Below are 9,783 nucleotides of genomic sequence, written 5' to 3'. Positions count from 1 at the left end.
CCTGCTCCCCCTACCACCCACCTTTCCTACATTAGGGGCCTTTGCTGCTGCCTGTAAGATTAGGCCAAATGTCTCCACAGCTGAGAATGGAAGTGGAACTGAAGCCCAGTCTCTGCACTGTTAATTTAAAACTAAGCAAACAAGACACAGCAAAAACGTGGATAACCAAACTGCAACCTGGATTTGAGTTCTGTCTCACATACAATCAGATGTGGTAACAGTTTTGCAGCTCCTCGGTCTTCCTGATTTAGAGGAGGGATTGAACACAGCTTTCATAAAAATCTTTTCTATACTTAAAACTGTAGAATTCTGTCTCCTATGAAATGACATTTTCCACAATGTTTAATCAGCTGCTTTGCTCTTAGCTGAATGACACAGCCAGCAAATGTCTAGATAATTGAAGTCCCTAACCACTAATAATTTCTACTTTAGTTCTGCTGTCTATATTAGGCAAGCAACCATCATCGTAGACTGGCTGATTAGATAGTCCTTACTGTGGTAACTATAAAGATGTCATGTCTAACTTCTGCTACCTTCATCCACCTGCTGCCTATCTCAAGGGACACATGCAGCTTTGTGAATTTTTATACATTATCCTTGATACCTAATTCTATACCAAATTTCATGTTCTTATATATGTGAATCATTTGATTTCTCTAGCCCATTAATATGTCCCACCACCTGGTAAATTCTGTGGGTGCTGTCTGTATTCTTAATTTGCTAAAATTCATCATAGACCGTTAATCTGTTTTCCTGTTTTGTTTCAAGGATTTTTGATCATCACAATTAGTCAGATTTCTCTACATTTAAAACTATCTTTATTATAGACTTTCTGTGTGCTTTGAAATTTCCCCACTTATTCTTTGCTTCAGTACCAATTTTGATACACTTCATTAGTCTTAGTCATCTGAAGTAGAAGCATCACAGGTTGGACAGAAGATGTGAATTTTGGTAATGTTTTCATATACTTCTTGGTTTAGTTGAATGAGGCACCTTAAGCTTCCTGTATCTGACCATGTAGTTCATGTGCAAAGCTCTAGCACTGTGCCCAGCACATCAAACAACAAGAATCCTTTTCATCTTGTCATACTGTGTTGCATACCTCAAGTCTTCTACAAAAAACTTAAAATATTCCCTATAATTGATTCTGTTTGCTCTCTGCCTTACTAATTTACAAGCTGTACAGTTAGACTGTCTGACACTATAGTGTGTGGTAAGAAATCATACATTCCACTGGGGTAGTATGGTCTCTACTTATTTGTCTCTTGATCACAGTGTTTTATTTTCCAGTTATTTGGCAACACTTAATTTTCCTCCACTGCCTGCAGGTTCCTTTGTCTTCCTGCCTGGATCTTACTTGTTTTGAATGTTTTCTGCTCTTTTTCAAAAGGCAGAAGAATCAACCTATCCTTGGCTTATATAGACATCAGATTGATACCAAACATAGCTAATAACTTCTTTGCTTAAGAAACAAACATACTTCTTCAAAAAGTTTATAAGGAAAGTTCAAAAAAAATTGTAAATGATGAAGCTCTCCAGCTCCTCAGTTTAGACTAAAGTTCTAGACTGGTGAGATAGCTCCATGGGCAATGGTGCTTGTGGTCATGCCTGGCTATCTGCATTTAAACACTGGACCTTACATGATGAAAGGAGAGAACTTACATGCATGAGTTGTCTTCTTACCTCCACATGCATGCCTTGCAGATATGCATGGGCCCAGGCATGTTCAAATACATACCCACCCCACCTTTAGCCACATATAAACATAAAGATGCACAAACACAAAATAACAAAATAAATATAAAACTATATCTTTGTCATTCGTTGCTTAGTGAAAGGATGAATATTTCTTGGCTTACTTTAAAGTACAGAGGCTAGCAATGCATCAGGGGTGTTTTGGTCACTGTAGGAACATCATAATGTAATAAACAAAGTAAAATGACTGCCAAGTACTTACCAGGTAAATTTTATATATGACATATATGTATATTTATATATTTACATATATGGCAGACTATATATATGGTATATGTATGTACACACACGCACATATATATATATATATATACATATATGTATGTCTATGTATACATACATATATATAAAATACACATTTTATCTATAAGGTCTTTCTTTCATCAAAATGTCACTATATAGAGCAAGGCTATATAGTTTCTTCTAATTTCTTCATTAACTTCCACCGGAAATATTAGCACTGTTTCATATATTTTGCCAAGGAAAGTCTTTGGAACTTCTCTGAATGCCTTCCTGGTCATCCTCTGTGTATCTCCCACTGAAACCACATATATCAGTGGTTCTTAAATTGAGACTGCATCAGAATCACATAGAGAATCAGCTAAGATAGAAGACAATGTTATGAGCTAGGGATAGAGAATTTGCAGCTCTAACAGATTTTCAGGTACTACTTAAACTACCTTCTGATGGCCACACCTGGAGAGCTATTGAGCTACTCTGTCTAGGATCAGTAGCACCAGAGGCAATTGCAAGGGCTAGCTGATTATGAAATGCAGGAGATTCGATCATCAGTGGTTTATACTGTGTTCACTTGGAAGACCTTATACTACTACAGAAGCCTGCTTTGCAATATTGCTAACTATTCTATTTTTCTTTTTCTCTGTAGTGTCTGGGGTCAAACACAAGTCCTTATAAATAACAGGCAAGTGTTCTACCACTAATGCACATCTTAACCTTTTCCTTATATTTTGAGCTAGCTTTTGTCAAAGCATTTTACATTTAAATTTTTCTTTAATTTCACAAATTTCAATTGATCAATATGAAAAAATTCCCCTCTAATCTGATTCTGTACCATGGAGACTTATAACCTACTCTGAAGATCATTCTAGAGTCTCTTAAGCCCCTCTAGATAATGGAGTCACCCCTGACTGTGGCTGCCTTAGTACATAGTGAGTTATCAAGCATAAGGCTTATTGACAGTGTCCTTTGTCTTACAGGAGCATTGCAAATATATGAGGTCCTATTTGTCAATTCTTGATCTTACAGCACAAGCCATTGGTGTTCTGTTCAGGACTTTCCCCCCTGTGCCCATGTGTTTCAGGCTCTTCCCATTTTCTCCTCTATAAGTTTCAGTGAATCTGGTTTTATGTGGAGGTCCTTGAACCACCATGGACTTGAGCTTTGTATAAGGAGAAAAGAATTGGTCAATTTGCATTCTTCTACATGCTAACCACCAGTTGAACCAGCTCCACTTGTTGAAAATGCTGTCTTTTTCCCACTGGATAGTTTTAGCTCCTTTGTCAAAGATCAATCAAATGACCATAGGTGTGTGGGTTCATTTTTGGGTCTTTAATTCTATTCCATTGAGCTACCTTCCTGTCACTGTGTCAATGCCATGCAGGGTTTTTTTGTTTGTTTGTTTGTTTTTGTTTTTGTTTTTTTGTTTTGTTTTACCACAATTGCTCTGCAGTACAGCTCAAGGTCAGAGATGGTGATTCCACCAGAAGTTCTTTTATTGTTGAGAATAGTTTTTACTACCTTAGTTTTTTTTTTTTTCAGATGAATTTGCAAATTGCTTTTTCTAACTCTATGAAGAGTTGAGCTGGAATTTTGATGGGAATTGCATTGAATCTGTAGATTGCTTTTGGCAAGATGGGTCATTTTTATGATCTTAATCCTGCCAATCCATGAGCATGGTAGATCTTTCCTTCTTCTGAGATCTTCTTAGATTTCTTTCTTCAGAGATTTGAAGTTCTTATCATACAGATTTTTCACTTGCTTAGTTAGAGTCACACCAAGGTATTTTTATATTATTTGTGACTACTGTGAAGGGTGTTGTTTCCCTAATTACTTTCTCAGCCTGTTTATCCTTTGAGTAGAGGAAGGCCACTAGTTTGTTTGAGTTAATTTTATATCCAGCTACTTTGCTGAAGTTGTTTATCAGGTTTAGGAGTTCTCTGGTGGAATTTTTGGGGTCACTATCATATCATCTGCAAATACAGTGGCAGGCAAGTAAATCAATGGAGTAGAATTGAAGACCCAGAAACAAACCCACACACCTATAATCACTTGATCTTTGACAAAGGAGCTAAAACCATCAAGTGGAAAATAGACAGCATTTTCAATAAATGGTGCTGGTTCAATTGGCAGTTAGCATGTAGAAGAATGCAAATCGACCAATTCTTATCTCCTTGAACAAAACTCAAGTCCAAGTGGATCAAGGACCTCCACATAAAACCAGATATACTGAAACTAATAGAAAAGAAATTAGGGAGGAGCCAGGGCACAGGGGAAAATTTCCTGGACAGAACACCAATAGCTTATGTTCTAAGATCAAATGGACAAATGGAACCTCATAAAATTGCAAAGCTTCTGTAAGGCAAAGGACACTGTCAATAGGACAAACCAGCAACCAACAGATTGGGAAAAGATCTTTACCAATCCTATACTTGATAGAGGGCTAATATCTAATATATACAAAGAACTCAAGAAATTAGACTCCAGAGAAACAAATAACCCAATTAAAAATGGGGTACAGAGCTAAACAAAGAATTCTTAATGGGGGAATACTGAATGGCTGAGAAGCACCTAAAGAAATGTTCAACGTCCTTAGTCACCAGGGAAATGCCAATCAAAACAGCCCTGAGATTCCACCTCACACCAGTCATAATGGCTAAGATCAAAAGCTCAGGTGACAGCAGATGCTGGTAAGGATGTGGAAAAAGAAAAACACTACTCCATTGCTGGTGGGAATGCAAGATAGTACAACCCTTCTGGAAATCAGTTTGGTGGTTCCTCAGAAAATTGGACATAGTACTACCTGAGGACCCAGGTATACCATTCCTGGGCAGACACCCAGAAGATGCTCTAATATGTAATGAGGACACATGCTCCACTATGTTCATAGCAGCCTTATTTATAAGAGCCAGGAGCTGGAAAGAACCCAGATGTCCCTCAACAGAGGAATGGATACAGAAAATGTGGTACATTTACACAATGGTGTACTAGTCAGCTATTAAAAATGACAAATTCATGAAAATCTTAGGAAAATAGATAGAACTAGAAAATATCATCCTGAGTGAAGTAACCCAATCGAAAAAGAAAACACATGGTATGCACTCACTGATAAGCGGATTCTAGCCCAAAAAGCTCCAAATCATTAGGATACAATTCACAGATCACATGCAGTTCAATAAAAAGAAAGATCAAAGTATGGGTGCTTTGGTCCTTCTTTGAAGGAAAACAAAATACTCACAAGAGCAAATATGGAGATAAAATGTAGAGCAGAGTTTAAAGGAAAGGCCACCCAAAGACTTTTCCACCTGGGGATTCATCCCATATACAGTCGCCAAACCCAAACACTATTGCATGCTTAAAGGAGCCTGATATGGCTGTCTCCTGAGAGGCCCTGCCAGAGTCTTACAAATACAGAGGTGGAGAGGTGGATGTTAGCAGCCATTGGACTGAGCATGGGGTCCCTAACAGAGGACTTAGAGAAGGGGTTGAAAGAATTGAAGGGCTTGCAATCCCAAAGGAAGAACAACAGTATCAACCAACCAGACTCCCCAGAACTCCCAGGAACTAAGCCATCATCAAAGGAGTACACATGGATCCAGCTGCATATGTAGTAGAGGACTTCCTTCTCATTCATCAATGAAAGGAGAGCTCCTTAGTCCTATGAAGGCTCAATAGATGCCCCAGTGTAGGGGAATTGAGGGCGGCGGCATGGGAGTGGGTAGGTGGGTGGAGGAACACCCTCATAGAAGCAGGGGGTGGGGAGGCTGTGATAGGGTGTTTCTGGGAGGGAGGGAAACCAGGAATGGGGATAACATTTGAAATGTAAATAAAGAAAACATCCAAAAAAAAAAAAAAAAGCATAAGACTGGTAGCATACTCACAATTTGCAATTTGACATCTTGCTTTCATTTCATTTCATTTCATTTCATTTCATTTCATTTCATTTCACAAATACCCCAGTCATTCTCTCCAATCTCTCCAAACACAAACTACCAGCAGGTTTCTCCACCATGTATATTTGTTGACCACAAGTATGTTTTAGTCTTTGAAAAACAAGTAAATTATGACTCATACATGTCCTAGAAATCTTCACAGGAATTTCTGCTACAAGACTGAGCCAACCACGAATCTTGCATAATAGCAAGTCTCAGACTTAACTTCAGTCCACCTAAGAGCTCTGTGGGCACAGTGCCACCCAGCTCATATAAGTGATGCCCCTTGTTTAGGGGTTTACACAAACTTTAAAGATTAGAAAATTGACTTGTACTTAATTCAAGCAGGAAACCATCAGTCATTTTCTAATCATGTTTATCTTCATTTTGAATACACAGTTTAAACATTAGCAAATCAGAACCAATTAGTGAAATGGCTACTATCACTTACATTCTGATTTGCATTTACTACCTTTTTTTCGAAGCAGTAGTAATAAACATTACAATCTTTGAACACATTTTTTTTCCCTGCAGAAGATCTAGGCTAGCAGTTTGTATGCATTGGGATCTATAGCCCTTTCTAAAATCCTATGAAGTCTGTGCAGTAAATACTTTGTAGATGTGGTCTTTGACATTTAGATTAAGGAAAAAGCTACCAAGAAGCGATGAAATAGTAGTTTGTTATCAGGTCTGATTCCCCCAACAAGCCCTAATCACAGTAGTTATTCTTTGATTATCCTAGGCTTCCCTACAAGATGTGGACATATATGAATCTTCTATAGAAAGTATCAATATTCAATGATACTGCCTAAATGATAAAATGCCAGAGAAACCAGTAATAATTCCCAAAGAGAAAATTCTTTTTCTTTTAATTACTTTTATTTTTTTACAGTCCAGCTGTTGTTTCCTGGTACCTCCTCCCACAGTTCCTCATCCCATTCCCCCTCCCTCCTGACTCCAAAAGGATATTCCCCATCCCTGCCAGTCTTCTCCCCTCCCTCTCCAGTTTCTTGATGGTTAGGCACATCTTCTCCCATTTAGGCCAGACCAGGCAGTCTTCTGCTATATATGTGTTTGGACCAGCTCATGTATGCTTCTTGGTTGGTGACTTAGTGTCAAATATCTCAGGGGTACAGGTTAGTTGAGACTGCTGGTCTTATGGGGTTGCCCTTTTCCTTAGTTTCTTCTAATCTTTCCCTAATTCAACCACTGTGATCTCCAACTTTAGTCCAATGATTGGGTGTGTGTTTCTGTGTCTGTCTCAGCTGTTGTTGGGCCTCTCAGAGGACACCCATGCTAGGCTCTTGTCTTACTGGATATTTTGTGGCCTGTGTAGGATATTTCTCAGATATGCTGGAGTAGTCACGTATTTGAAATATGTGTGGTGGTTTTAAAGTGCTAGAGACTAATCCTAGGTCCTTTTGCAGCTAGGTAAAGGTTCTACCATTAATTCATACCTGTAGTCCTATGTTGTGTTCTGAGCTTTTCTATAATCTAACAGTCTTATTCATCCAACTAAAAGGTTCCCTTCTTTTACTATTATTCTGATTCTTTATTTATACAACAGAGAAAAGACTCAATAGAAATAATTAGAAAATGATTTAGATTTTTTTTCAGCCATAGATTATTTTCTCTGCCTGAACTCTTAACATCCAATTTATTCTTACTTTGCCCCAATGATTTTTCTCTGCAGCCGAAGCCAAAATTATACGGGCATCTTGTGTTTATTTGAATCTCCAATTATGGATATTTAGGAATCATTTTGGAGTTCAGAATTGACAAAATCATTATGTGTACCAATCGTATCTCATCCATGACAACAGGAGTCACAGCAGCAATTATTCTCTCTAATTCCAACAAGCAAGGCTAATACAGGTCTAAAATTGAATACTCACTTCAATAAGCAAAAAGAATAACACTTATTTGCCATATAAAGAACAGAAGGTCTTGGAATAATGTTGTGTTTTTTATTTATAAATTTTAAAGGAAAAGATATATGGAGTACACTGATCCATCACTGAGGATGATATGAATTTTAACTCATCAATAGCTTGTCAGTATGATAAAATGATGTGAGAACATAGGCATCTTCTGTACAAAGTCCCTGCACATAAATCATTTCATTCCACTGCACATAAAAAGTGAAAACAGAACTATTAGCAGACTGTATGTTAAGCAGCAAAATCACTTGGCTGAAGCCAAGTTTTGTCAGCACTGTTTCCTTAGCTTGTTCTGTATACAATACTGCCTCCATGTTCCATTCTCTGAAAAAGTTCATTGTATGTGATGGTGACAGTCCCGGTACTTGGGAGGCTGAGGCAGAAGGATGGTGAGTTACAAGCTAGCTGGAACTACATAGCAAATTCGTAGCCTGAATGTATAAGACCTTGTCTACAAACAAATGAACCAAACAAACACACTTTCCAAGTATAGGAAAATTACAGATGCTGAACGGGGTAGCTTTCTTTACAAGTATAATATAGAACAATTTCACAAATGAATTCAGTATGGAAGAAACCCAGTTCCATAGAAGAGAAGCCTAGAATGCCATTTTGATGATTCTATTCTTCTTTTCCATATGCTGTGGCTGTGTTAACCCATGACTTTACATTCCTTTTGGAATTATTTTAAAGTGTCTATTTATTTTCAGTGCTATACATCCTGGAGACTCCACTGTACTGCTTTGGTAACCTCTGGCCAGCTAGTGGGAGTTGCCATGCAGAAGGAACTGCACTGGGCAAGTGAGCTCCCTGGAGATGACACATCATTATACACAGCTGATATGAGTGTACTGTGGAGAGGCACAACCCCAGGGGTTCATTCCCGAATTGCCTCTTGCTCCCATTGTGCCTTCTGATGTTTGTCATTGCTGTATTCCTCATATTTCTGGTATGATGTGATTGGATGTGGGGAGATGCTCACTGTCTATAGGCTGGTGCAATTGCTTCTATTGGGTAATTCTTCCTGCAGATCAACATGAAAATGGACTTTCATAAAATAATATTGTTTAGATGAGTTAATGATTTTCTGGAATTCCTGATTTGACTTGAATAGTTTTAGGAAGTTAGGGTAGTTGATAGAAAATTGAAGAAGATGGTTTAAGATGCAACAAAGTCAGAATCAAGATTAGAACATGCTCCCTTCTTCAAAAACTAGTAAGGGCTGCATAAGTTAGAAATGGAGCACAGTGCTGTCTTTGGCAGCACATGTACCAAAATTGGAACTATACAGAGGAGATTAGCATGGCCTCTGGGCAAGGATGACATGCAAATTCATGAAGCGTTCCATATTTTTAACAGATATCTATAGAACATTACATCCTAAAACAAAAGGATATACCTTTTTTTTTCCAGCACGTCATGGCACCTTCTCCAAAATTGGCCATATAATTGATAACGAAACAGGCCTCAGCAGATAAAAAAATATTGAAATAATCCCATGCACCCTATGAGATCACCATGGACTAAGGCTGAACTTCAAAAACAACATAAATAATAGAAAGCCCACATATACATGGAAGCTGAACAACACTCTCCTCAATGATAACTTGATCAAGAAAAAAAAATAAAGAAATTAAAGACTTTTTAGAGTTTAATGAAAATGAAGCCACAACATACTCAAACTTATGGGACACAATGAAAGCAGTCCTAAGAGGAAAACTCATAGCTCTGAGTGCCTCCAAAAGGAACTGGAGTGAGCATACACTAGCAGCTTGACAGCACACCTAAAAGCTCTAGAAGGAAAGGAAGCAAGTTCACCAAAGAGGAGTAGAAGGCAGGAAATAGTCAAACTCAGGACTGAAATCAACGAAGTGGAAACATAAAGAACTATACAAAGAATCAACCAAACCAGGAGCTGG

At 38.0% G+C, this 9,783-nt stretch overlaps 1 non-coding gene across 1 annotated transcript; it reads left to right on the top strand.

Annotated features, from left to right (window-relative positions):
• The first annotated feature begins 9,111 nt into the window (after positions 1 to 9,111).
• On the top strand, positions 9,112 to 9,218 carry Gm23932. Its single transcript, XR_003956046.1, has one exon. It is a non-coding gene; the product is annotated as a U6 spliceosomal RNA (small nuclear RNA).
• Positions 9,219 to 9,783: the final 565 nt, after the last annotated feature.

This window comes from Mus musculus, chromosome 5, assembly GCF_000001635.26.
Source record: "Mus musculus strain C57BL/6J chromosome 5, GRCm38.p6 C57BL/6J".
NCBI lineage: Eukaryota > Metazoa > Chordata > Mammalia > Rodentia > Muridae > Mus > Mus musculus.
Note: the sequence above shows the minus strand (reverse complement) of the source record. Positions and strands in the feature narration are given on the sequence as shown.